The sequence below is a fragment of the Phodopus roborovskii genome, unplaced genomic scaffold (genome assembly GCF_943737965.1).
Source record: "Phodopus roborovskii unplaced genomic scaffold, PHOROB, whole genome shotgun sequence".
NCBI classification, from domain to species: Eukaryota; Metazoa; Chordata; class Mammalia; order Rodentia; family Cricetidae; genus Phodopus; species Phodopus roborovskii.
The window spans coordinates 116,683-143,235 of NW_026125186.1; the positions used below are offsets into that span (position 1 = coordinate 116,683).

At 46.9% G+C, this 26,553-nt stretch overlaps 1 protein-coding gene and 1 long non-coding RNA gene across 2 annotated transcripts in view; both read right to left on the reverse strand.

Moving 5' to 3' along the window:
- The window catches only part of LOC127226686 (PR domain zinc finger protein 15-like), a 54,762-nt gene extending 44,410 nt beyond the window's left edge, over nucleotides 1–10,352 (reverse strand). Inside the window, 1 exon segment of the mRNA XM_051190784.1 lies at nucleotides 10,289–10,352. The gene's annotated coding sequence lies outside the window, so the exon portion shown is untranslated.
- Nucleotides 10,353–16,425: 6,073 nt separating this feature from the next.
- On the reverse strand, nucleotides 16,426–25,662 carry LOC127226693 (uncharacterized). Its single transcript, XR_007834913.1, has 2 exons — nucleotides 25,586–25,662; nucleotides 16,426–16,740 (listed from the first exon to the last, which is right to left on the reverse strand). It is a non-coding gene; the product is annotated as an uncharacterized LOC127226693 (long non-coding RNA).
- Nucleotides 25,663–26,553: the final 891 nt, after the last annotated feature.

A 26,553-nucleotide genomic window follows, 5' to 3' on the forward strand; every position in this document is an offset into this window, starting at 1 on the left:
ACTGAGCAGAGGGCAAGGAGGGATTGGTGGTTGGTGCTGCTGGCTGGAGGCCTATAGGAAGTAGAGCATCACAGTGGGGGACGGGGATGTAGGGTGAACGAAGCTACCCCTCTTTGTGGCAGCTGAGAAGGAAATGTCCTCTGGGAGGGCATCTCCTTAATTACCTAGCTTTCTCCCACAAAGTTCCTTTCCTGAAGTTCTGCCATCACCCACTAGTACCATTAGCTGGAACCCTTTTAACCTACAGACTTGGGGGTGGGGGGTGTAAGATTCACAACCACAACAAGCAGCAGCTAATGTGTGACACTTGTCACAAGAGCTTGGGGGTCTGAGTACCACAGCAGGGATCTGCTCTACACACCAGTTACATTCAGGTCAGAGAGCTCTGTAATAAGAACAGGTAGCGAGGGGCTACCTCAAGCCATGGCTAAATCCCAGCAGGACACAGAAGGAAGCTAATCAGAGCAGAGCAGGAGGAAACGAATCTACTCTGTTCTGCTTGTTTTGGAACTGGAATCTGCACACAGAGGTGTGGTAGATTCTTCTCCCTAGGGTAGCAGCCCAGTCTCCAGTTCCATCCCCTCTCCACAGGGCAAGGACAGGAACCCTAAGCCAGGAAGGTTTAGGTGCTGCTGCTGTGGGAAGAATGTGAGAGCACAGGAAATGGTATGAACCTGGTCATGTACATGGTGCCTAACACAAGAATCTTATACTTATGGTTGTGAGCCTAGACTTTAACGGCTGAGCTATCCTCCAGCCTGTAACACAATAATCTTGAGCATTCTTTATTAGTGGCATAGCTTCTAAATCTTCTAAGCAGAGGTCACATAAAGTGATGATGTACATTTTCAAAGTTTGCTCCCCATCCAACTGAGAGTGCTCCTTTGTAGAAGCCAAATTCCATCTCCAGATTTCTATGACCCTCCCACATTAACAGAACAGTGCTGGTGTAGTAACACTCTCCTAGGATCCCTAAGCAGGCTAAAGGAGGAGGACTATGAATTCAAGTCCAGCCTGGGCTATACAGGGATAGCTTGCCTAAAAATAAACAAACAAACACAAACAGAAAACAAACAGAGAGAGAGAGAGAGAGAAGGAGATCCCCAAAGAAAGAATTATAAAGTACTATGTGGTGCAAGAAGAAGAGGGAAAAGGATTAAAACTTTGAGAGACACCTGCCTCTCCCCAGTGTTTCAGAGTATATTCCATGGACCAGGAAGCAGCAGCAGTACTTGCTCTGCCTGGACGCTCAAACACCTGCCCAGCAGCTAGCGGGGATGCAGCAGTTTCTCTGCACCCTCCAGCTGATTCAGCTGCAGCCCAAACTTGGTCCACAGCTACAGCCAGCAATTAAACATAGCTATAGTGACAAAGGCCCACTGTGGCATTATCAGGAAACCAAATGCATATTGAGTGCCTAGGAGATTCTGTCAAGGATCTCCTGACTCTAACTGGTTGGTGATACAAGTGAGGGTGGACTCCAGGCATATGTGCCCTAACACTGACACAGGTGTTTGCACAGCCTGCACCAGGTGACAAGTGTAATGGTAAATATTCATTCTCAAAATGATAGGATCTAGAATCGCCTAGGGGGACTGTGTAGATGAGGCTAACCTCTGAGCATGTCTGTGGTTATCTAGATTGGGGTAACTGAAGGAAGAAAACCCACCTTAACTGTAGGTGTCACCATTCCATGGTCTGGGGTCCTCCACTGAATAAAAATGAGAAGGCCAGCTGAGCATCACTCTCAGCTTCTGGAATGAGGATACAATGTGGCCATTTCCCTCAAGCTCCTGCTGCCACCATGCTTTCCCCACCAATGGACTGTACTCTCAAGCTGGGAGCCAAAGTAAGCACTTTCTCCTTTAAGTTAATTTGTATGGTATTTTACTGCAGCAATAAGGAAAATAAGTAAAGCAAACATGTTAATGGGAACATTCAGTCTACCTACCCCAAGCTTAACCATGAATCTATGGTAATGGAAATCTAGACACAGGGATAAAGGGCAGCATGGACTCCAACAGACAGGTACAGACCCATACATGCCCAGCCAAATTTCCACAAATGGTAGAAGTGATTCAGTGGAGGAGGGAGGGTCTTCTTTCCTATGAATGGTGCTGGGATGACTGGACATCCACAAGCAAGAAAAATTAACTCTGACTCCAGGTCTTATTAAAAATAAATAGCATGACTCGGCGTGGTGAGCAGATAATCCCAGCACTCCAAGGCCATGGCAGGAGAACCGAATGTCCCAGGTCAGCTGGGGCTTTACATAAGACCCTGTTTCAACATAAACCATCAAATCTGTTGCTGTGTCCATGTGGCTCTCTCAGCTGTCTATTCTGTTCTGATGCTGCCAAAACTACACAAGAGAAAGACAACCAACTGCCTGCCACTCTGGCCTTACTGTGAGGCTTCATTATTCCCTGCCTTAGTCTTTCTAGTTCCTTTGCCTCTCCATAGAATTTCTCTTCTTCCTCCTCCTCATCTTCTTTCTTTTCCTTTCCTTTCCTTCCTTCCTTTCGTATTGTTTTTATTGAGATAGGGTCTCACTATGTGTCCCTGAAAGCTGCTGTGTAAACCAAGCTGGCCTTGAACTCAAGATATTTGCCTGAGTGCTGGATTGAAGGCATGTGTTTCCATGGTGGGCTTTTGGACAACCCTGTTTATAGCTGTGAAAAGGTCTTGGAAGATTTGAACACAGTTTTAGCTGCCCTTTGCTTACTCTCATACCCCAAGCATCCTCATGTGTGTAATTCATGTTTAAGAAACTTTCTCACATTAAGTCTTGGAGGTTTGGGCATGTTCTTTACTTACAATGGATCTTAGCTTTAACAGTCACAGCTCAAAGATTTGGAAACCATTTCTGGTCTAGAGGCCCTGGCAATTTTTGTTTAAACAAAAGTACTATCTTTCCCACTGGCACAGGCTTTCAGGAGTATATTAAAAGCAACAGGGGAGAAATCTCTACAGGGAAAAAGCAAATGAACAGTTTCTCAAACTCTGTACGTTGATCTAGGTTTGATAGGTAACGAAGGAGTAGGCAGGGAGAATCTTGAGCTATTGGGAGCACTGCAAACTCCACTCAAGATACACATCAGGCATTGGAGGTTTGTGTAATCTATCAGAATAGACCTGCTGGGAACAGAGCAGGCCAGCAGCTCATCAGCCTAGCAGGGTAGAGGGAGCTGCCCTCTGTGATGTACAGGCTGAGGGGCCACAGAATTATAATCAGCCCTGTACTACTACAGGAGGGCTAGATGCCAAATTCCAGCATGTTTGCCGCTGCTGACCCTGGTGGGTGATTATCACCCTTTCCTGGGCTTTGGTTTTCTCAATGGACTTTGAGTACCTTTCTGGTCTGCCCCAAACAACTGCAGGCAGGGTTTTCCCACTCTTAGACCTTGTCCTCCTATGACACTTTTTGTTTATTCCTGTGCAAAGACAGACACCCGGGGCAAGTGTATACCTAGATGCAGAATGGTCCCGGCATGCCATCCATGTCAGATCAGCACAACCAACCGAGAAGGTAACCCTTGCGCCTCTTGGTCACCTGAGCTCTGACTCCCATATTTGGCCTTGTGGGTTTTGTGAGTTCTTCCTAAGCTTGTTTCCTATGGAATGCAAAGCTCTCTACCATTTGATGAGTGTTCCTTTTTGTATTCCCTGTCTATTTAGTGTCTTTTCCTGCTGCTGGGATAAAATACTCTGACAAAAGCAACTTAAAGAACAAAGGGTTTATTCTGGCTCATAGTTCAAGGGTAGTCAGTCTTGGTAGGGGAAGTCAAGGCAGCAGAGCATGAAGTCATGCCTCACAGTGCATCCAGTCAGAAAGCAGATAGTGAAAATACTTCCCAATGCTCAGCTGGCTTTCTTCATTTCACACAGTCAAGACGGGTCTGCCCACATCAGGAAGTACATTCAAGCAAACTCCCCCAGACTTTCCCAGAGGCTCCTCTCCCAGGAGATTCTTGATTCTGTCAGGCTGACAGTTAATATTAACCAGCACACACTGCCTGCCACCCTTTTACACTCAGCACAGCTTTGCTCTCAGCCAGGGTTTATCACCTTCTGTTAATCCCACTCTCTTCACCCACCTTTAAAGTTCAGACTGTTATTCTGCTCAAGTGATCATCACAAAGCAGGCACACGGCAGGACCTGCACAGCTCTATACCCACAAGCTGCTGAACAGTGTTACCCACCTGACCCTCTGCAGAAGAAAATTGTCCTATGAAACAGATGTGAGAGGGTCAGAGAACCTGTCTTAAAATACAAGAGGCAAGGTATAGTGGTCTTCTGCTATGACCACAGTGACCATGCTATAGCTTCCTCCCTGCTGAACTGCTCTTCACAAGACCCTGTGCTTACCACCACAGATATCCAGGCCTGAGGTCAGGGCACAAGAGTGCCTTGCTGAGCTTCTCTCCTCTTAGCCTCAAGGACCCCACAGCCCAGTGTCTCCATGCAAGCCTCTCTGCTCACCACTCCCACATCAGATTCTGCAGCCCTCACCTGGCCTAACTTTACCGCCTGCAAGACAGGGCTTGTGACTGGACACCGTTTCTCCACTGATTTTTCTCGTTTTGACTGTATGTAGTAGGGTTTGCTATGGGCATACCCATGTCGAGATTCCGCTGCTGGAAGAGGGAAGGCTGCACACACCCACTTCCTCCACAGCTTCATCTAGCAGTTTAGAAGGGCAAACCAATGAGGTGGGCCCCATGTCCACCCATTTCACTGACCCACTTCTCAGATGCCTCCATGTTCCAATTCTTCCCACCACTGGCATCTTGCTTTGTTCTTCTCAAATGCAGCTTCCTATGTTTGTACTCTATGCCCCCCACCCCCACCTCCTGCAGCTTCCCCGGAAAGCCTGGTTCTGGTCTGAGTATGCATATTGGAACCTTAAAGCACAGCAAGCTGCCAGGGCATGGCACTCTCCCTCAGAATGCCAGATGCTGCAGACAGAACCCTTCTGGCCTACAGCTTCCAGCACCACACCACCATGTCTGATTTCTTTACAGCCAGCAATGCACTTTGTGTGTAACTTCTATCTTCAAAACCCTCCAGGTCTGGTTTAGGCCCCTGGTCTGAGGTCTGAGGGCTGGATCTGCCACTCTGGCAGCTTGGAGTCCTTGACCCTGAACTTGCCTAGTCTTTTTTCTTTCTTAACTTCTACTTCCTTTCTGAACTTCTTAACTCTACAGTGAGGTTGTTATCTCCAATATTCATTTCTGGGCAAAAGAGAGGTATACAATCTAGTCCATAAAAACAGAAACTGAGGCAGTATGTTTAACCTGAAGATCCTATTAGCCAGTTATGATGGCAGAATTGTGGCAGCCTGTGAGGGTGGAGTTCTAGAAGCATCTTGCCTAACACACTGCCTAAGCTAAGCAGCATTGTGATCCGTCACAGTAAAAGGAAAACTTGCCATAACTAATTAGGGCATGTGTTCATCACTTACAGAATGCTAAAGACCTGCAGAGAGCACTGGGCACAGGGAAGATGCTTCTCAAAGGCAACCTCTTGGCTGTATGTGGTGGCTCTGCACACATCTGTAGTCCCAGCACTCATGTTCCAACAACAGAACAATCAAGGGCCGTCTCCTGATACATTAGGAATGTTCTGTTGTCCACAGCCAGAAGGCAGTGAAAGTCAACTCATGTCACCCCTGCACACCCCTGGCACTGCTAAGGACTCAGGACACACTTGGCTCCAGTACTGTCCCTCAAGCCATGTCATTCATCCAAGGGATCCTGTGATACTGGCACTTCCTCAGCCCTCAGAACTATGAATGGAGGCCCAGACCATAATAGACAGAAAAATGTGCCAAACAGAACCTGGACCAGGGAACCAGCAGAGGAAAGCAGGGTCATGGTGTCTCTAAGCACCCTAGGTATAATTTATACAATTTACCAACAAGGCTCAAAAGGTCCCATGGGGCGCCAGTGCCTGCCTCCAGCCCATGTAACAGGTCGGAAGAGGACGAAGGACTTGAGCTGTGAATCCACCTGTACAGGTTTCTTAAGGATTTATTCAGGTCCCCTTCCCCAGCCTCCATGTCACCTGTTGCTGTTTCTTCTCTCAGAACTGTTATGTGGTCTCAAAACTCTGGCTGTGATATGGCTGCCGCTGTGACGGTATCAGGTGGTGAGTGGGCGGGTCACAAGATGCTATCCCCTCTGTTGGTCTACTCAGTGATAACCCCTCTACTCCACCATTAGTGATGCTCTCCCACATGATACTGCAAGATGACCCAGGGCATGCCTGAAAGCTAAGCCCCATCGCCCATCCTCCTGGACCCAGAAAGGTAACCTGAGGATACCCAGCCTAAGGGGTTCCTGGTGCCCTCTAACCCAGCTGGTGACAAACTCTGTATGGTCTCGCTCTTTATAAATTACCTAGTCTGGGGAATTCTGTTATTTTACCAGCAAACAGACTAAGCCAGAAACATACTCTTCACCCTGCCTCCATCTGTCCAGTTCCTACTTACTCTTTAAGGTCTATCCTAACACGGCTCTCCTTGCAAGTCCACTTTGTCCACAACTGCCACACACTGAAAGGAAGCCTCTCCTATTGTATCTGTCAGCACAAAAGCACTTTGCCCGCCTGGAGGTCACCTGTGTGACCTTCCCTTCCCTTCTACTGTATAAGTCCTGGCTTCCCCACCTCCTCGGGCAGTGGCTCTCAACCTTCCTAATGCTGAGACCCTTTAATACATTTCCTCATGTCCAATCATAAAATATCTTATGCAGGATAAGAGTCAAAACCCACAGGTTGAGATCCACTTCTATGGGCTCTGGAATGGCAGAACCGTTCTTGGGCCCAGCAAACAGCTCCACAGGACACCCTCTCTGTTGCCTACACCCCTCCATCAGTATCTCAAGCCCCCCCAACCCCAAATGCCTTTCCTCGGTGGCCACTTTCCTGCTTTGCTTCCTTCATTACACACCCTATGCCATCTGTATGCCTATATCTCTGTCCACATGCAGTGGCCCAGGCCCTTGGCCATCCCCCTCCTCCAGACTGGACACACAGCAGAAAGCCACCTCTAAGCCAAGAACCTGGTTCAACTTTTGCCCTTCCCTAGGTCTGGACCTACCTCTGAAGCTACCTAATGCCTGGCACCAAGCACAGACCCTCTCTGCCAATATCCTCACGAGTGTTTTACCATTCTCAAGTGCCTGTTCTAGTACCAGCTTACCTGTCCAGGCCTGGTTTACAGAGCAGCAAGAGGTGAAGTTTCACTAACCTCTAAAATAGATCCTCACGTCACTCTTGTAAGCGTAGCTATTAAAATGTAAACCCCATGATGGAATGGCCCCAGTCACCTCCAACTCACAGGGATCAGCTTCTCTTTAAGCATCAGCGAGCTGACCCCGCCTCTTCTCTGTACCCTCCTGCCTCCTTCCCTGGAGATCCTAAACCGTCCATTACACACTGCTGCCTGCAATTGCTCTCCTGACGCCCCTGTTGTAACTTCTCGCAACACAAGTATGTCTATTCATTGAATCAGACGTGATTTCACAGGACCACAGGCTGCGCTCACTTCTTCTGAGTGAGCTGTGGCAGCCTTCGCTGAACTGTCATTGAGCACCAAAAGAAAGGTCTAGTTTTGAGAAGCTGGTTCAAGGAAGTACACAGGGCATATTATGGTTCCCGATTACTTTACCTGCTGAGGATAAATAAATGACCACTATGGTCCTCTCCTGGGAAACCAGAACAGAGAGTTACACAGGTGAGGAGACGGAGCAGGAGGCCGGGAACCGCAAGCCCTCATGCCTACCCTTCTGAATTAGTAGACAAAATTGCCAGTTAGGGAGAACTTCAAGCTTTTGGAGGATGAGCATCCACAGTGACTCCATTATCCACACCCATTCTCTAAGGCTATAACTACAAAAAGCCAGGGGATGGGTGGATCAATGTGGTCTCCTGCCAGGTCCCACTCATGCCCATGTCCTCTCTGAAGGACAGCTAAGGATCCCTAGACTGTGGGTCAGCTGCTACCTCCAAGACAGCAGCTATGTGCTTTTAAGTGACACCCCTCATGGACAGATCACCTCCTCAGTGTTCCTTCTATTTTGGGTGTAGCTGTCAGTGTTCCTTCTATTTTGGGTGTAGTTGATTGGCCTATACTCTTATGATGCCCTGGGGTTCAGCTCTAAGAACAGGGACCCTGTGCCATCCTTGATCAAACCTCTCTGAGCGTCATCCTGCTGCTTTTCCACCCTGGTCCATGGGCCTTTCCCAGCTGGAGGTCCCAACTATGTTCCCACCCAGCACTCTGTGCACTAGCCATATGTCTGCCTGAGCCCACTCTGCTCTCCACCAAGAGGCTAGACTCCCTCACAATACTGGTCTCCCACTCAACCTCCCCTTCCCAAACAGATGGTTCTTGTCTCAGCGCTGAGTGTGCTAACCACTGCACACGCAGCAGCCTTCCTCCGTCATGTCCTTACACTCTTGCCTAACCATTGTTTTTGGTTGTGAGCCTAGCCTTTAACGGCTGAGCCATCTCTCCAGCCCATTGCCTAACCATTGTTACTTATGGTGCCTCCTGCCACAGAAAAGGCCTGGGAAATGAATCTGAAGTGTCAGCCTGCAAATGAGAAACTGAGTCTAGACAGCCTTTAAGCCGTAGCTGGTGAGCAGTTTTAAGCTCCATCACACCCGCAAAAGTGACAGAAGGAAATGGGAACAATGGTCATTCTCAGAGGTAACCACACTAAGACAGCCTTGTAATTGTAGATGGGTTTGTTTTTAGACAGGGTCTAACGGTATGATGCAGGCTTCCCTGGACCTCAAGATCCTCCTGCCTCAGCCTCCTGAGTGCTGGTATTGCAGCACTTACCATCAGCCCAGCTGTGATTGATGTTTTAATTTACCCATTTGTCTTCTGGAGAAAAAAACTACCCTGTCTGCTCCCCAAAGAGAACAATTAGTATATTCTTTGCTGACATTTCTGTAAAAGCATGAATCAAAGACAGAAGTAAAAGGAAAAAAAAAAAAAAAAAAAGTAAGGAGAAAACTTAGTACATTTTCCCTTTAATAATCTGATCTATAGGTTTTATTTCAGAGTAAGACAGTGATTTCAGGGTAAGTCTGAGGAAGCAGCTGCAGCAGGTAAGATGTGGAAAGCCCATAGGTTTGAAGCAAAATATGGTCGGGGTGTGTAGGGAATCTTGTCTCCACAACTACATCACTGCACTCTCCAGGAGTATTGTCCCTGCCACCTCTGAGAGATTCCCACAGAGCCAGAGACTTCTTCAGGTTTAACTCTTAAAATCGCCTTCAGGACCCCAGTGGGGTTCTGCTCAAGCACCTCCATTTGAGGGTTCTGACTGGCTCTAGCTATGTATTTTTGAAAGAAGAGTTGGCAGCTTTAAATTCAGGCACAGATCCACGTGTCTTCAGCTCACACCCTTGCTTCTACCATTTTAATCCACCTTGGAGGAGGGGGACGCTTGTGAGCATGTGTGAAGAGGCCCTCCATCCACTGCAAGAAGGGCTCTGCTGGACAAGTGCGCACGAGCTACCCACTACGGGCTAGTGCCCTATCTCTGCCCCCTCAAAACTCACCTCAGGAGCACTCAGGCTCCACCCGGCCCTGGGCCCCTCCTGCCCACCCTTTCCCCAGATAGTAGAAGGGCACGTCTCCAGCCTCTCTTTCCACTGTGGTCCCCGGGCCACCAAAAGGTAGCGACAAGTAAAGCGTCTGGGCCTGGGAGCCATGGCGCAGCCTCGGACTTTCTTAAACGCCAAAGGGGCTGGAAGCCAAGGCCCCTCCCTGGGCTGCGCCCGAAAACCGGGTAAGGCGGCCGGGTGGCCGGGAAGGGACTGTAGGGACCAGAGCCCGCAGCCACGCCGGGCCAGGCTTTGGGCGCACCGGGGGCGCATCATGCGCCCATGCCTGGGCCGGAGCGGGGGGCGCCAAGCCCGCGAGTGGGCGGCCGGGCGCGGGTTGGAGTGGGCCGGGCTCGTGGCGGGCAGTTGGCGCGGGCCGTGCGCGAGGGCCCGGGGTCGGGCACCCAGGGCGGAGGCCAAGCCCGCGGCGGCGGAACCCGGCGGGCGCAGGGCGATCCCGGAGCGGCTCCGGAATCCAGCCGGGTTTTGACTCCGATCGCCCACGGCGCCCGCGACTGTAACAAAGAACAGACGGCGCGGCGGCCGGACCGGGGCGGGCGCGGGGGACGCGGGTGGAGGCCGGGCCGGGGGCCGGGCGCGGGGCGCGGGGCGCGGCGGGAGGCACGCGGTGGGGCCACGGCGGGCCCGGGCCCGGGGCTTTACCTGCCTGTGGAATGTGCAGAGCGGGGTCGGATCCGGACTCCGGGTTGCGATCCGCTCCGGAAACTGCGCAGCACCGGAAGCCGGGGGCGGTGGCGCGGCATCGTGGGAGTTGTAGTGCGCAGCGCGGGCTGACGGGGCGGGCCTAGAGCTTGGCTGCCTGAACCGGGAGCTGGGACAACCGGCTTCCTGGACAGGGAGTTAGGGATAACTGGCGGTGTAGTAGCGGAACCTGGGACGGACTGTGTGGAGTGGGAGCTAGTAGGGGTTTTGTGGACAGTGAGACTAGGAAACGGCTGCCTATACTGAAGAACCCTGGGACAGAGAAGCTTGGTTGCAGTGATGGAGGATGATTACCTTTCTGGCTGTGTGGATGGGGAACAGGATAGGGAATATTGGTGGCGCAGTCTATGAGGATCCAGGGGAAGGGACTGGGGAGAGGGGGCTTGTGTTATTCATGAGAGCTGGCCAGACAGTGTGTGGACTGAAGAGCTCAGCACCCTGCACTTGTAGGTATGTCTGATGCCCGAACAAAATATGTTACCTACATTCCCTCCAGTACCTAACTCAGCCCTGGGCAAAGTCAAGCTTCTGCATGGAGGGGTCACCACCCGATGCCCATCCTCATGCCAATGATGCTTTTGGTGGGAAGAAAGATGAGTGTATAGCAGCAGAGCCTGATAGATGGGGATGACCCATGGCAAGGAACCGTCCTTGTGGGCCCTTGGTGGCCTGAGTCTGCCCAGTCTAATAGAATAAGAATGATATTGGGAGTGAAGGTGTGCTTTCTAAAGTGACCAAGGGTAGCAGATATGGAGCAACCTGGTAAGGGAAGATGGGCTGGACTGCCAGGAACCCAGAATTCCTCTGGAGGTGCTAGCAGAGATCAGCCTGGACAGCTGGTAAATTGTGACAAGTATGGCCCTCTAGTCCTCTCTTGGGATGTAAGCACAAAAAGCAGACCTTGGCTTGAAAGGTCCTTCTATGGGCTCTTTAGGAGTATTTGAACACTCCATCCTCAGCTGATGCTGCTGTTTGGGAAGGCCATGGTACTTTAAGACAAAGGTTCCCAACCTTCCTAATGCTGCAATCCTTTAATACAGTCCCTCATGTTGCCATGACCCCCAGCCATAAAATTATTTTTGTTACTACTTCGTAACTAACTTTGCTACCATTATGAATCATAATGTAAATATCTCTGTTTTCTAATGGTCACAGGCAACCCCTGCGAAAGGGTCATTAGACCCCCCAAAGGGGTTGTAACTCACAGGTTGAGGACTGCTTCTTTAAGAGGTACAGCCCTGATGAAGGAAGTACACCACTGGGCTTTCAGGGTGTATAGCCTTGCCCCATTTCTATTCGGATTTCTATGCGAATGAAAATGTGATCAACTAACTTCCTGTTCACTATGCTTCCCCTGACTGTTGCCATGCCTTCCTTGCCATAACAGACTCTAATCCCTCTGGAACAATGAGCCAGAATAAACCCTTTTCTTCCCTAAATTGCTTTTTTTTTTTTTTTTTTTTTTTTTGTTAGGTATTTTTATCACAGCAACAAAAGGTAACACATCTCCACAATAGATGCTGCCTTTGATGCAGAAAACGTATGGGGCTTGGCTCAAGAGCGACTCATTCTGAAGGGTAGATTACAATGGCTGGCTACCCCATATTCTGTCCCGTAGGCAAGCAGGCTGAGTGGGACCTGTGGTTGGTTCCCCTGGGGTTCCTCAGTGCAGCATATCTCCAAATACAATGCTTTTGTTTGTGCTCATGGCAGGACAAACTGAAAGAGCCCACAGAAACTGAAGACCACAAAGGGGATGAGATGCTTGCAGCAGGAGGCTAGGCTGCCCTAATCCCAACACAGAAACCACTGGCAGAAGCAGGCATAAATGCTATCACAAACCCATGGCTAAGCTGTTACCTATTCCTTCTGCACTCATCTGAGACATCTGCTGGAGTGGGTCACTGATAGCAGGCACCCAGACTGATGAATGCTTCTCTGCCTCCACTCCTCAAACATGTAACCCACAGGCCATGCCAGGGGCACCCAGGCCAAGACAGACCTTGGCTTGTAGCACCCACAATTCATTGTTCCCAAGAAGGTCTGTGGGATTACTAAAATCCTACAGTAAATTTTAGCTCCAGCCTTGGTGGGGCTAAAATTTAGGCATGCAAAATATAGGAACACGGGGAGGAAAGCCCATCGACAGGAATGAGGGTCAAAGAAGGTATCAGTACATATTTTTGGTCATCTGGCTGCAATGGCCAGTCATACAAAGGAACAAAAGTTAGCAGTAAATCAAACATAAGAGAAGCCCCGGTACTCAGGACAACCCAGGACTTGGAAAGAACTCAGCTCAATGTTTTCCATGAGCGCATTTATTTCTTGAGAGGTCAGTAAAGTTGCAGCCATGTCTTGCTGCCTAGGGTGGTGCAGGATGACACCCACGTCTAAAGTACTGCAACAAATACAATCATTGTCACAGATGCCAGTTGCCACACACCAGCATCAGGCTCACCACACACCTGGGAAACCTTTACTTTATTCTCTTTGCAGGAGAGGTTTGACATGACTGGGCAGAGAATCAGGCTTACAGCCCTGGGGATAATCACATCTCCACTCCACCATCAGCAAAGAGACCCAGGCAGCTTGGTGACTCCAATACTTATACACGTAACAGGGACATTTTGCATAAAGGGCTTGTACTGACGGTTTGAGCAGGGCCTTTTCCCCATGCAGGTGCTTTGGTCCTCAGGGCTTAGACGTTGGGTTGATACCCACACTTGTTTCTGTGTGACAGAGACATGCTTTACCTTCCACCATCTATCAGCTTGTACTTTGAAAGTTGAAGATTGAGACAGGTGTTGGTGGCACACGCCTTTAGTCCCAGCACTCAGGAGGCACAGGCAGGTGGATCTCTGTGAGTTCAAGGCCAGCCTAGTCTACAGAGCTAGTTCCAGGACAGGCTCCAAAACAATCCAGAGAAGCCATGTCTCAAAAAACAAACAAAACAAAACAAAAAAGACAGCCCTGAGCTTATTAACCAAAAACACCACTTTGGGTGGCAGCAGTGTAAATTAATCTTTCCCTTTCTGCTTGAGAACATTTGCAATTCTTTTCTGTAAACGAGGCCAGCAAAAATCTGATTTGGAACTGGTCAGCAGTAAATGGTCTGCTTCCTTCCACAGCCAGGAAGCAGGGCTGGTTTTGAACTTAAACTAAAATTTAAAATAAAGTGCTTTGTCTAAATCCTCTTGCTCATAGTAGGTTTTCAGCCAAAGCAAGGGAGCCCTGGTTTTGTTACTGCTACACCAACCTCACACACAAACAACGCTCTGTAGTTCCTGCATGAAGGATGGGGGAGTATGGCCAGCTCTCTCCAGCCAACCTGAGATCTGCTTCTAGATTCATAGACACCTGAATTAGTGTTTATGAGGAACTGTTTTAAAACTAGTACTCTACCAAAATTTCAAGACAGAAACCGAAGCCACAAACGAATGCAGTGGAATAGTGTAACAGGTGACTTACATACGCACACTGTTGGCACCTGGTGCACAATCTTAATGATGTTCGTTTCAACATAATTACCCTATACCATGAAGAAACAGAAGTGGATAAACAGCTTGGAGAAGAGACTTCACAGTACAAGGAAGGCCCTGAGGGCACTTGTGTGTGTGTGTGTGTGTGTGTGTGTGTGTCGTCCCCCCCCGCCCATCTCTGTACTCTCTGCTGTGATGGCGTTCTCAATTTGCAAAGGCTGCTCAATGGAACCCGTAAAGGATAGGTTTTAGATGTGGGTAGGGAAGCCAGGAGCAGGGTGCTCATAGGGTCATTTGGAGGCTAGGATGGCTAAAAGCCATTTGTTCTTTTTTGTTGTAACTGCTGAAAGAGAGGAAGTATAACCTAAAATTCTGATGCCTTCACGCTTGAATAAACTGAACATAAATGTCAAAACCAATCAAACCAACAAAACCTGCATAAGCTGAGCATTCCCTGACCCAAAAGTCTGAAACCTAAAACTCTTGTCTGTACCATTGTGTTTTATATTTCGGAAATTTTATATTCAGAGACGCTCAGATGGTAAAGACCAAGATATTCCCAGAACCAAAATGTGTCTGGAACACTTCTGGCCCCAAGCATGTTAGTTGAGTGCTACTGCCCCACACTGAAGATATAGCATCAGAATCTCTGACACACCACAGTCTCTGGGAATCTAAAGCTATTTGTCACAATTTTGCACACTGTGTGGAATAACAACACTTCAAGTAAAGCACAACATTTAAATCATGTCCATTCTCAAGAAGAGTAGTAGGGATGACTGGCTTTGAGAAGAACTTTGGTATTGATGGATCTGTTCTGGAACTTTGCTGTGACTTAACATGAGGTGATCTGTAAAGACAACCCATGCTGAAACATCTCTTCAAAGTCACCTGAAAACTACCTGGAATTCTTCCAGGTTCTTTTTCTTCTATATCTGTTGTTGTTTTGAGAAGGGGTCTCATGTAGCCCTGGCTGGCTTGGAAGCTAACATCCTCCTTTCTCCATCTTCTAAGTGCTGGGGTCACAGGGCCTGCAGCACCACACCCATCAAGAATTTTCAAATTCTTATTTATTCTATGTTTATTTGAAACTAAAATTCACCGGGGCCCAGTGGCTCGGGCCTGTACTCCCAGCTTGAGAGATGAAGGCAGGAGATCAGAGTTTCAAGGTATAATTGGGCTACAAAATGAATTACAGGGCAGCCCAGTCAATACCTTAGTGAGACCCAACTCAATAATAATAATAATAAAGTGAAAAGAGGCCCAGAGAAATAGTTCAAAGGAGAAGGGCCTGTCCATCATGCACAGAGCCACAAGTTTAATCCCCATAATGGAGTAAATGAACCAAGAAAAAGGATTCTCAGTGTGGGTTTCCAATCTCTCTTGCTAAAACAGGAAAAAATTAAAAAATAAAAACATTCCTATAATTTTGGCTTTCATTGACATTTTTGGTCAAAAATTGTGACTTTGCCCCTGATATTCCTAATGAATAAAACGGGCCAGAAGGAGTTCCCTCACTTCATATCAGTGACAACTCAGATCTTCCTGTCAGCCTTCACATTGTTACGGGGAAGAAAATGGACCTTATTGACAGGTCAAGAGATAACACCCCACCCCAACAACAGTGACTCTGGAGGGCTGTGAGACAAGAATGGCACCTAGGGTACAGGGGGACACTGAACCCCGGTGCCAACTATATAACTTTCCCACAGTAAGCCAAAACCAGGGTACCCCAAGATGTGGCCAGAAGTTCCTGTTCACAGTAGAATTCTGAAGATCCCATAAAAAGATCCTGCAAGTTTGGCCCATTGTTATGAAACTTGTATGCCTGAGACTAATTGGCACCTGGGATACAGAATAAATTTCTCAGTTGCCCTAAAAGTTCTTTGTTTTAGATGTTGGCTATATTTGGCAAGAACCATGTATGTGTGGCCATGTCCTAGAAGCTGTCACTCATTGCTCCCAAAGTCAGCCTCAGCATATAGAGCTGCTGGCATGAGAAGCAAACAAACAAAAAACATATGTGAATTTCTATTTGCAAGAAAGGTCAAGTAAATCTGGAAGTGTCTGGCATAATCTGCATAAGACACATTTAGTGTTTGCATAAGTTTTTAACTTCTATGGCTAATATCAGAGACGAACACCTTCTCACACTTGTCAAAGCACATCCTTTTCCTATTACAATTTCTTCATGGCTCAAAAAAATCCTATATCCATACCCCTGTCCCCAGCCTCAGATGCACTATTTAATTCTAAACAGCAAGATATGTGAGGTGGTCTATCCTGCTCATAGCAACAGCCCGCATGCCATGGTCCAGACACAAACCCCAATAGTCCCTGAAGGAGAGAGGAAAAAGTGGTCTGGATCCTTCCTGCCTTTTATCCTCAATCTTTCAGAGCACATGTGGCTTTACTGATGTGTCCATCTTATAGTTCACCTCAACACTTCCTGTGACAGCCGGAGCCAGGTGTTCCCCACTGAGTATCTGGAGGCAAACAGGACTGCTGTACCAGTAATCTTCTGGGAAGCCTCCTGGCCAAACAGGCAGATTGCCTTTTCCCTTTAACAAACAAGATTATCAGGAAAAAAACAAGCTAGACAATGCACGAATCTGATTTCACTGGTTCCACTGTTCTGGTGGGGGCCTTTGTGGTCCCATCCTCCAGCTTTGAGGACTGGGGTGACTCAAGCTATGTGCAGGGATCTCTGGATGCTTCATTCACGGTGTGTTTGCCTCTGTGCCTGGGAAGCAACTTCTTGTTCAAGAGCCTGCTGAGAGTTGCCCCCTTCTTCAGCTTCCCCTCCGGGCTGTTGCAGGAATACCAGATCGTTATGTGACTGGCTCATGCCTGGGTCTTTCTGCTGGTGTCGCCGACGGAAGAAGAGCTTGGCGCTTTTCCTTAGCATTCCTTCTGCAAGAGGGGAGCACAGGAGTGGTCAGGGCTGTGGGAGGATGAGCCCAGGCCAAGAAGGAAGCAAAGCTGTCAGACACCTGTGACAAGAAGCCAGGCAGCTCTCTCAAGAAATAACCACTGCCCAGAGAGCAGAGCTGGTGGGAGCCGCTTTTCAAAGTGAAAGTAAGAACCTTCCAACAGCAGGACTGGCAAGCCTGCACTATTGAGTGGGTAGGTTGGGGTTCCTTATCACCCTCCCCTTTATTAGGACCTCTGTGATAAGCAAGGCTATGCTGTATGCCCAGGAATGAAGATCATGCTCCTAACAGCAAGCTTAGAGCCCTGTAAATCATGGGGCTCCTGTTTTTAATACAGTATTGCCCTTTGAGGAATAAAGTTTACTTTTAAAATTAATTCTAGGTCATTCTCTTCACTTACATTAGGATATTATATCTATTTTATCTACCAGTCTATTCATCTACTCACCCATTCACCCATACTAGGCTAAGCCATATAAAATATGTTAGTGGATCATTTTCAACCCAGAAAGCCTCATGTTGGGCTGGGAATGTAGTTCAGTGTAGTAAAGTACTTGCCAAGCATACACAAGGTCCTGGGTTCAATTACCAGCACACATATGCCCAACAATGAAAATAATAAAAACAAAGAAAGAAAAAAGGTGGGCAAGACAAAATGAAAAGAAGCCCTTGATTTTGTATCTTGGTACAGATGCCAAGTATGGCGTTACGGAACAGAAAACAAAGAGCGGTAGCACTTGGGGTGAAGATGGCACCTGAAAGTCAAGTGCAGACTAGAAGCAGCTCAGCATCACTTTTTCTTTTCTTTTCTTTTCTTTTCTTTTCTTTTCTTTTTATCAATTAGTTTAGCATCCTATTCACCCAGGCCCAGCAAGGGCAGGGGCAGTGCCAGGCTAGCCCGTGAAGTTTACTACTATATGCCTAAAGGGGTTGTGTTAAAAAGAAGAGAAGCCTGGCCATGGAGCCAGGGAGATCTGTCCTGAATTTGAAGGTTTGGCATGTGAGCCACAGCCTGGTGTTGCCACGGGTGGGAGGCATTGTTCCTAGAGGGAGTCCTGTCTCTGAGCAAGAGGCCAACTACCAATTAGTGTTTGGATGACTGGAGCTGGCTTATGTGTGAACACAAAGACACTCATGTGGGTAATTTTGTCACATCAAAAGCATCAGCTGGGCAGAGGACTAAGCTCTAGGCATGGGTACTCCTGGCTTCAAGGGGGTTCTAAGCCCTTAGGTTACCTGGGCTAGAGGTGGGGAAGGAGGGTCTGTGAAGATTTCAGACCTACAAGTACCTCCTGGGTTCTGTTCTAGGTAGCTGTGGAGTTCCCAAAGAGCACAAACAGGTGGGACACTCACATGTGAAATAGAGGAGATTGGAGGGTAAGTGGAAGCCTGAGAAAGGGAACATAATAATCCATGCCCTGGGCCAACTGTAGACCCGAGAACCCTTGTGATAGGAAGGGCCTACTTGTTCCTGAACTGAAGCTTGGCATGGGGTGGGGAATGTATTTTGGGTCAGGATAAGAAGAGCACTGGCTGCTCTTCCAGAGGTCCTGAGTTCAATTCCTAGCACCCACATGGGCTCACAACTGTCTGTGATGAGATCTGGTGCCCTCTTCTGGTGTCCAGGCAGACATATAGGCAAAACATTGTATACATAATAAACAAAAAACTGTTTGAATATAACCACCCTGTGCCTGTCTTCATGGTCTGACTTCCTACATTAACCCTGGGCTAATCTATGCATGTCCCTTGTGACCAAGGCACCTGTGTTGTTTTAATTTCTTTTCCTGTTGTTGTGATGAAGTGCTCTGATTAAAGCAATGTAGCCAGTGCTCTTTTTAACCTCTGAGCCATCTCTCTAGCCACAAACAGTTTCAAAAGGCGATTTTCACACTTCTTGGCCATCATTACAAGTTGACCAACAGAAATTGCAGCATGGATGCCTAAAGTCAAATTCCTGCCCTGAAGTGTCAAACACTTTCAACCAAATTAGAAGACTGATAGAGTTGAAAATCTTAAAGTCTTATTGTTTCTCAGCTGTTTGTCTAAGATCAACTGCAGAAATATTTATAAGGGAGAAAAAAAAAAGGTTTTAAGCGTCCATTTGTGATGACCTGTACAAATGTTCAAGGTTTAAACTATCAGTTTAGCAGCACCAACCATTCAGCAGGCCTGAACCTGTTCTCAGGTACCACACCATGCGGTGGCCTACAGCAAGGTTGTTTCCTGTTCTTCCAGCCTCCCTCATGATCTCTGCAGCCCATCTACAAGTTTGTTGAACTTCATTTTACACCATCAGTCAGAAATGGATGCTATCTTATGTACCCACACGGCAATCTCCCTGCACTGGTTTGTAAGATCTTCTTGGAAATTATGGCTTCTAGGGGATAACATGGGCTTTACTTTGAAGGGAATTCCTTTGATGCGGTTGCTGAGATTGTTTCAGCAGGCTTGCACTCCTGAGTCTGGGGGAACCCTCACTAAAAAACGAGGACGTCAGAGATGGGGAAGTGCCTACTTAGGTCACATGATGACATATGTGCGGCCCCAGGGTGATTGGCTCCTAAAGCCAGTGTTCCAGATCTAGCTTTTCTGTGCTGCCAGGGAAAGGGTTTGGCCTTGAATGTCAATGGGACCCACCCATGAGAAGTGGGTTCCAGGTGCCTGGAGCAGTGGGTGCCTCATGGTCTCAGGGAGGGGCATACAGACAGGGTGGACAGATCAAGGCACTGGCATGGTCTTTGGCAGGATTCCACAAGAATTTCATCTCCAGAGAAGGATACCAGGATGTGGGAGGATGAGACATTCCAATGAGGAAAGTTCACTTGTACCTGTGAGTAACTCAAATAAATGAACCCTTCTCTCTGTGTTCTCTCTTGTAGGGACTTGAGAGAGGTCTAGACCCTCTCTCCGGTAAGATAAGACCACATGGAAACATGTAGATTAATAGACATGGGTTAATATTTAAGACAGAGCTAGCCAATAAGAAACACTAGCAACAGGCCAACAGCTTTATATCTAATACAGCGTCTCTGTGTGTTATTTGGGGGCTAACACAGCTGTGGGACCAGGCTGGCAGAAAAACTGCCAGTAACAAGATTTAAGTCTAAGGACAGGTTACTGGGGAAAAGAGTTTCTATTTTGTTTCCACGGAAAATGAAAAGCTATGTATTCCTTCCAGACTAACATGGTTTGATCAAGCAAGACCACCCCCCCACAAACAGTGACCCAGGTGATCCAACATTCAAAACAGCTGGGACAAGGCAGCCTTGCAGACCACTACAGCCAGGATTTCTGTATCTTCTTAGGATTCCCATGACAGTGCCTTCTACCAGCAAAAAGCAGTTTGGAAAGAACGATACCCAAATTCCCAAATATTATCTATAAATGTTTGTTTTCATTTAAATGGGATTGGTTATAAATGGCTAATAATCACAACCAATTTCTTTTTAAAGGTAAAAAGGGGATTATGGCATAGAAATGAATACTTTGTTTTGGAATGGATTTTCATTTATTGATACAGATTTAATGTCAATTTTGTGACATGTATATTTCTCCTCTTGCTTAGGTACTGTGCTTATATAGCTCATTTTAAAATGCAATGTATAATTTAGTACAGATTATAGATACTTACCTATAATAGTCAAAACTTATAATTATGTTAGTTAGGTTTTCTAGATATACAGATATATATTTCAAATGGATACGTATTCTTCAAACCTTTCAAAGACCTATGAATATGGAATTTAAAATGTTTCAGGGTTTTCTTAACAGTGAGACATAACTGCTCCTGACAACACCACCTGCATCAGAAAGGAAGATGGACATCAAAGAAACCTCGTTATGGAGATTTACTTCCAATACAGCAAGACTAGCCTTTTGAGCAAGAAACCACTCTTATCTGGACTGTTTGGCTTTATTCTGTATAAACTGGACATGCAGAACCCCAGAAAAGTGACTTCTAAAACAAGATGGACATTGCTGTAGGGTTCCTGCTTCATGGAAGAGTCTGCCAGATATTCTATAGGACACAGATAAAGTGAATGACAAACTGCCAATACAGATGGACAGTTTAAAGTTTCCTGCTTTGCTGAGAAGTCTGCCAGACACACTATGGCCTATAGGCTTAAGATGGAACATTACAGAAGAACTTCGGGTGACTGACCAGGTAACAAGATGTCTCTGTCATTTCTAGAGTTTATATATTATCCTCCTGTGGTCTTTAAGGGAGTTGAAGACAGGCAGTTATGGTTATGGTTTTCCTTAGTTAGGATTAAAGATAAGTTACATATAAAACTTTAGACTCACAAAGATAGGATAGATGATGTATTATTTTCTTTAAATCTTGCTAAATATTAATGGACTAAATATTGTTAATATATAATATAAATAATATAAATGAGCTATATAAACACAACTAAACAAGAGAAGAAATATACATATCACAAAATTGACCTTAAAGTGTATCAATAAATGAAAATCCATTTTAAAGCAAAGTATTTATATCTACACCAAAAATCCTTCAGTGTTTAAGGAGACATCAGCATTGACTGTCCTGGTTTGACTTTTCACTCACTGTTTTCAAACTTTCATTTGATGTCATGTGAAATCTGATGCAAATCACATAATTTTTAAGTATGGATCTGGCACTAGGGAACATTCTCTCCCTGGTCTTAGTCTTCCCTTTAAAAACATCCCCAAGAAGACTGACGCATGAATAAACACACAGAGGAATTTGAAAATTATTCTCAATTTTAGCTCTGCTGTCACATTTCTAAATTTATCCTGTTTATTTCTGTGGAAGGACAGATATAAATAGCCAATGGAAGAATCTGTATCAAAATCTACATGTAGGAAGACAATGGCCCTAGCAACCTGGAAACTCATGCTCTGATGTCCAAAGTGTCTTCAGACAGGTCATGCATACAAGAGACAACTTGAGAGACAGGAAACCAATAAAGGAAACCCAGTCAGGCTGCCCAGGTGATACCTTGCAGAAGCCATCTCAGCAAGGTAACTTTGTAGCATCAGAGGACAGAGGAAATGTCCTGTCTGATGGTTGATGAAGGTAACAATCTACCTAGAAGCCAGGGAACAACCAACCACAGGGAAGGTCAAGCCAGCAAGCAAGGAGAAGTCTGTGGGCAACCTTCACTCTGCTGAGTACTCTCCACATAAGCAATGTCACAGAATTTTTTAAAAAGGCAAGATGAAAAATAACTTACTGTGCAGGTAACTAGTGATCCTCTTAAGTTAAATGGAATGAGCACAGAATGCAGAGATGTTGAGAGGCAAAAAGAAAAGCACAGGAGAGCAGAGTCAGAATGAAAGTTAGAGTTTGGAATCATTGTATCACAGTGCACACATATGCTCACACACTTGCACACATGTACATTCACATGCATACATGAGTACACTCATGCACACACATGCTCACACTTGTAAACATGCATACACATGCACACCAAAGCACAGACATACACATACTTACACACACATATACACACATATGTAAACACAGACAGTCATGCTCACACTTGTACATGCATGTACATATATATGCATTTTTGAGCACACATACGTGTGCACATGAAAGGTTGCTGTCCAAGATATTTTGCAACATTTCTATTTTTCTCAAACCTCTCTAGGGGCCTTTGTGATGAACACAGATAGGGTAAAATTTTACCACCCAGACCTAGATGCACAGTTCCAGTGGGTTTATCACACAACTGCAACAGCACTTTTTTTTTTCTCAAGTGCTAGGAACAAACCCAGGACCTCACACATGCTGCACAAAACACTCCACCACTGAGCTACATTCCTAGTCCTGCCAACACTTTTTGGAACTTCAAATAAATTGAATTTTGGGAATCAATTTTCTGTTATGGCTGAAGTATCATATAAATTCCTAGTTAGCAAGAGTCCAGGAGAATTCCAGTTCCATGGGCTCCCTCCAAAGCCTACAACACCCTACTCACTTATACCAAAAGATGCAGGTGGTGCAAGTTATGTATAAACTTTAGCTTAAAACCAAGCACGGGGCGGAGGTGGCTATGAGATTAAGAGCACTAGATGCCCTCTCTAGAGGACCCAGGTTCCACTTCACAGCACCCACATGGTGGCTCACAACCACATATAATTCCCATTCCAGGGAACGGGACACAGTCTTTTAGCCTCCGCAGGCACCAGGCATGCAAGTGGTGCCTAGACACACATGCACGCAAAACATTCCATACACATTAATTAAAAACAAAAACAAACAACTGAACCCCACAAAACCAATCCCTGTAGCACCAGTTATGAATAAACAAAAAGCGGCAGGAAATGAAATGGTTTGACAATCAATTTCCGGACCTATTTAAGATTCTGCCAACATCTCAAATACTAAGCTTCTAGAAACTGCAGGATAAAAACTAAGTGTGTGTGTGTGTGTGTGTGTGTGTGTGTGTGTGTGTGTGCGCGCGTGCATGTGCATGTGGGTTATTGCAGGTGTATTCACCTGTACATCTGTGTGGAGTTTAGAGGTTAATATGAGGTGTCTTCCCTCTATTTTTCTCCACCACAGTTTTTGAAAGAATAGCCCACTAAACCTGCAGCTCACCAACTAGCTAGTCTGGCTAGAGAGAGCTCTAGGGATCCTTATGTGTTAGTCTCCCAGTAGAACCAGGGGATTACAGATATATGCTTTTGCATGGGTGCTGGGGATCTGAACTTGGTTCTTCATGCTTGCACAGTAAAAACTTTACTACTGAGCATCTCCCTAGCCATATAAATGCATGCATGCGTGCATGCATGCATGCATGCATACATACATACATACAATTTTCCCTAAAACATGGTCTCACCATTTAGTTCTGGCTGCCTAGAATTCACCATGTACACCAGACTAGCCTAAATCCCTGCCTCTGCCTCCCAAGTGCTGGGACTAAAGGATGTGCTACCCATGCCTGAGCCCTACAAAATAACGTTTAAGATGTTGCCAAATATTTTATTTCAGAAAACTTTAGGTCAAGGCATTTCAAGGACTTGATGGCAGGTTCAACCTCAGCTCCCAGGAATCCAGGAATGGAAACACATGACCAGTCAAACATGCCTGGACCTCCCCCGGGTGCCTAGCCTCTGGGGGAAGCTCTCATGCATGAGAGGCTACTTCCAGCCCCCAGAGGATTCCCAAGAGGCATACATCTGTCTGGCCAGTGAGTGGAGAAGGGATGTAGGTGCATAGCAAGAAGGTATCCCAAGGAAGGGCCAAAGCTAGGGGAGCAGAAAAGACTAGAAGAAAGGAAAGCAGCAGTGGATGCATACACAGGGGTAGTAACCTGGCATCTCTGAGAAACCTGAGGGCATAGAGGGAGGTTTGGGTTCCGTAAGGTCATGGGAGTGTATAGACTATTGACTCAAGAAGTGGAGCCACAGGATATACCCTTGTTCCTCCCCTGCTCACTGACTTTCCCCAGAAACTTCCCAGAGGCTTCTTTGATCTCAGGGCAAAGACTAGGTGACAAAATGTGTACATAGGGTAATCAGTAGCCAGTCCACCTGATGCCCTTGGCCACAGCACACCAAGAGAAGATACAGGGTTGAAGGTCCTCAAGGCCAGGTTGTGGGAAACAGAGGCTGGGTGGTATGGAAAATCTTCCCCAGGAACACCCTCTTTTCTCTATTTCCTCTTTTAATGTGCAATTCCCCCCCCCATCTGTTCCTGCTTGGTACTGGCAAAGGGTACAAGTCACAGGCAACCAGCTAACCAACAACGGTTAAAGGGATGAGGGAGAGGGAAGAGGAGAGCACCTGGGACAGGTTCTTAACCCTCAGCACCTGGAACTTGTGTTGCACTGTGTGGTGGTGTCTGTGCCATGTTCCTAAAGAGTGGGGTACCTGTGTCCTCTACCCCTAGGGGTCACCAGCATACCCCATTTTCTGGTTGTGACACCACAGCTGTCTGAGACATTACCTATAACCTCCATGAGGCAAAACCGCCTAGCAGGAGACCCCACCTGTCCCTAGCGGAAGTGGCTGGCTAGGATTCCTAACACCTGGGGGTAGCTAAGCTTTTTGCCCAGTGCATTCCAAGAGGGTCCTAAGAACTTTGCTGGAGGGAAATGGGCTTGGAGCCACAGATATAAGGCAGAGCTAGAAGTGCATACTGAGCTCCACCACAGCTCCTGGTTTGACTGAGGTGCCTCCCTCAGCCCCTCACTTTTGAGAATGGTGGGTAGTTAGAATGGTCTCCAGGTCTTTGAGGTGAGGCTCAGTGAGTTTGAAGTCTCTAAGACCTAGAGATCTTCCCAAAGATGAGACAAAGGTCTGGATCCAAGTGTCCACACCCAAGAAATGCTAGGCTCTGGGGTAAGGGCTCATTTCTTGGTGGAAAGAAGTGATTGTGCTAACAAATTACTTCATTACTATGTGTATCAAGCCAGTAAGCAGTTACTCTGGGGTTTTCTTTCTTTGTAGATCCTGCTGATTCCAAGTGGTGAGGTCTGGTTTTGTTCTAGCTGGAGGAGGAAACTGCAAGGGAGCAAATAAGGTGAGCTGCCAACTTCTGCTCACTTTGCTCTGTCCCTGGACACAATGGCACCTAACTCTTTGTGAAGCCTTGGGAAAGCTCTGCTTCCAGATGGAGAGAGCCAGACAGGGGGGGATGCTTGGAGGTATGGAAACACAATGGCCCCCAGATGAAGAGATGAAGCCCGGGGGGGATGGAAGCCAGGACAGCCTCAGAGATTGTAAAAGGAAGGAGGCCTGCAAGGGAGCAATGACACAGAGAGGGGAAGCCAAGTGCAGGCTGGAGGTGGGGAGGGGGCAGGTGTTGAGAAATATACCTTTATGCTTCTTGATGGCTCCAAGACCGGAAGCACTCAAGGAGCTCTCTGACGGTTCATCCCCATCTGGTTCCTGTAGGCTGAAATGCTCCATGTTGCTGCTGGGATTCCTTTTCCAGGTCCTAGGAGTCTATATCATTCTCTCTAGGCTTGAGGCAGGTTGGGCCTGGGCTGGCTCATCTTCTTCAGGTGGAGTGGTAGAATAGGCTGCATCTGCCTCTGGCGAGCACAGAGGGGCGGGGCATCCCCCTGGTTGGTGCTGTCCATAGAGCTGCATAGTCCAGCAGGTGAGAGAAGCATTGTGGTCCTGAGACAGTGAGGTCTGCGGGGAGATGGCTACAGTTAGAGGCTGAGGACAGCTGAAGAATCAGCCCAGGGATCTAACAAGAGCATATGATTGGCAGGGAAGGCCCTGACACCAACTAAATATCACCTTCCAAGGCATTGTGACTTGAAATACCTTGTTGGTAGCCCCAAGAAGGCCCCTATGCTATATGGTAAATGCTTATAAAACAGGTTTCATCTTAGGCTGAGACTCTGAGGGTCATAGCTGAGGGTGCTGAGAAGAGCTCATACACTTCTCACTGCAGACCTATCAGTAAGGAAGCCCCCAGAAGATGAGTTCAAGGACTACACTTTTTTCCAAGTAGACAAAGTATACAGCAGCAAAAAAAAGTATGAACTTGGGCATTTATCTTTACACATTTTGTTATCAAGAACTTTCTTTTATCTTAAAGTAGAGATCAACTAGAAGATGATGTGTTCTGTACGATGTATTGTAAGGGTAAAGTTTTAGCACCAAACTAAAGGTATTGTGGAAAGCTGGGACAATGGATGAAACTGAATGACTTGGAAGGGGCTGCAGCTATGTTGTTCTCAACCTGGGTGGTAAATCGCACAAGTGGCTTTACCAAGTGACAGTTGACAGATGAACCAACTTACAGAGGTATGATGACTACCAATACAAC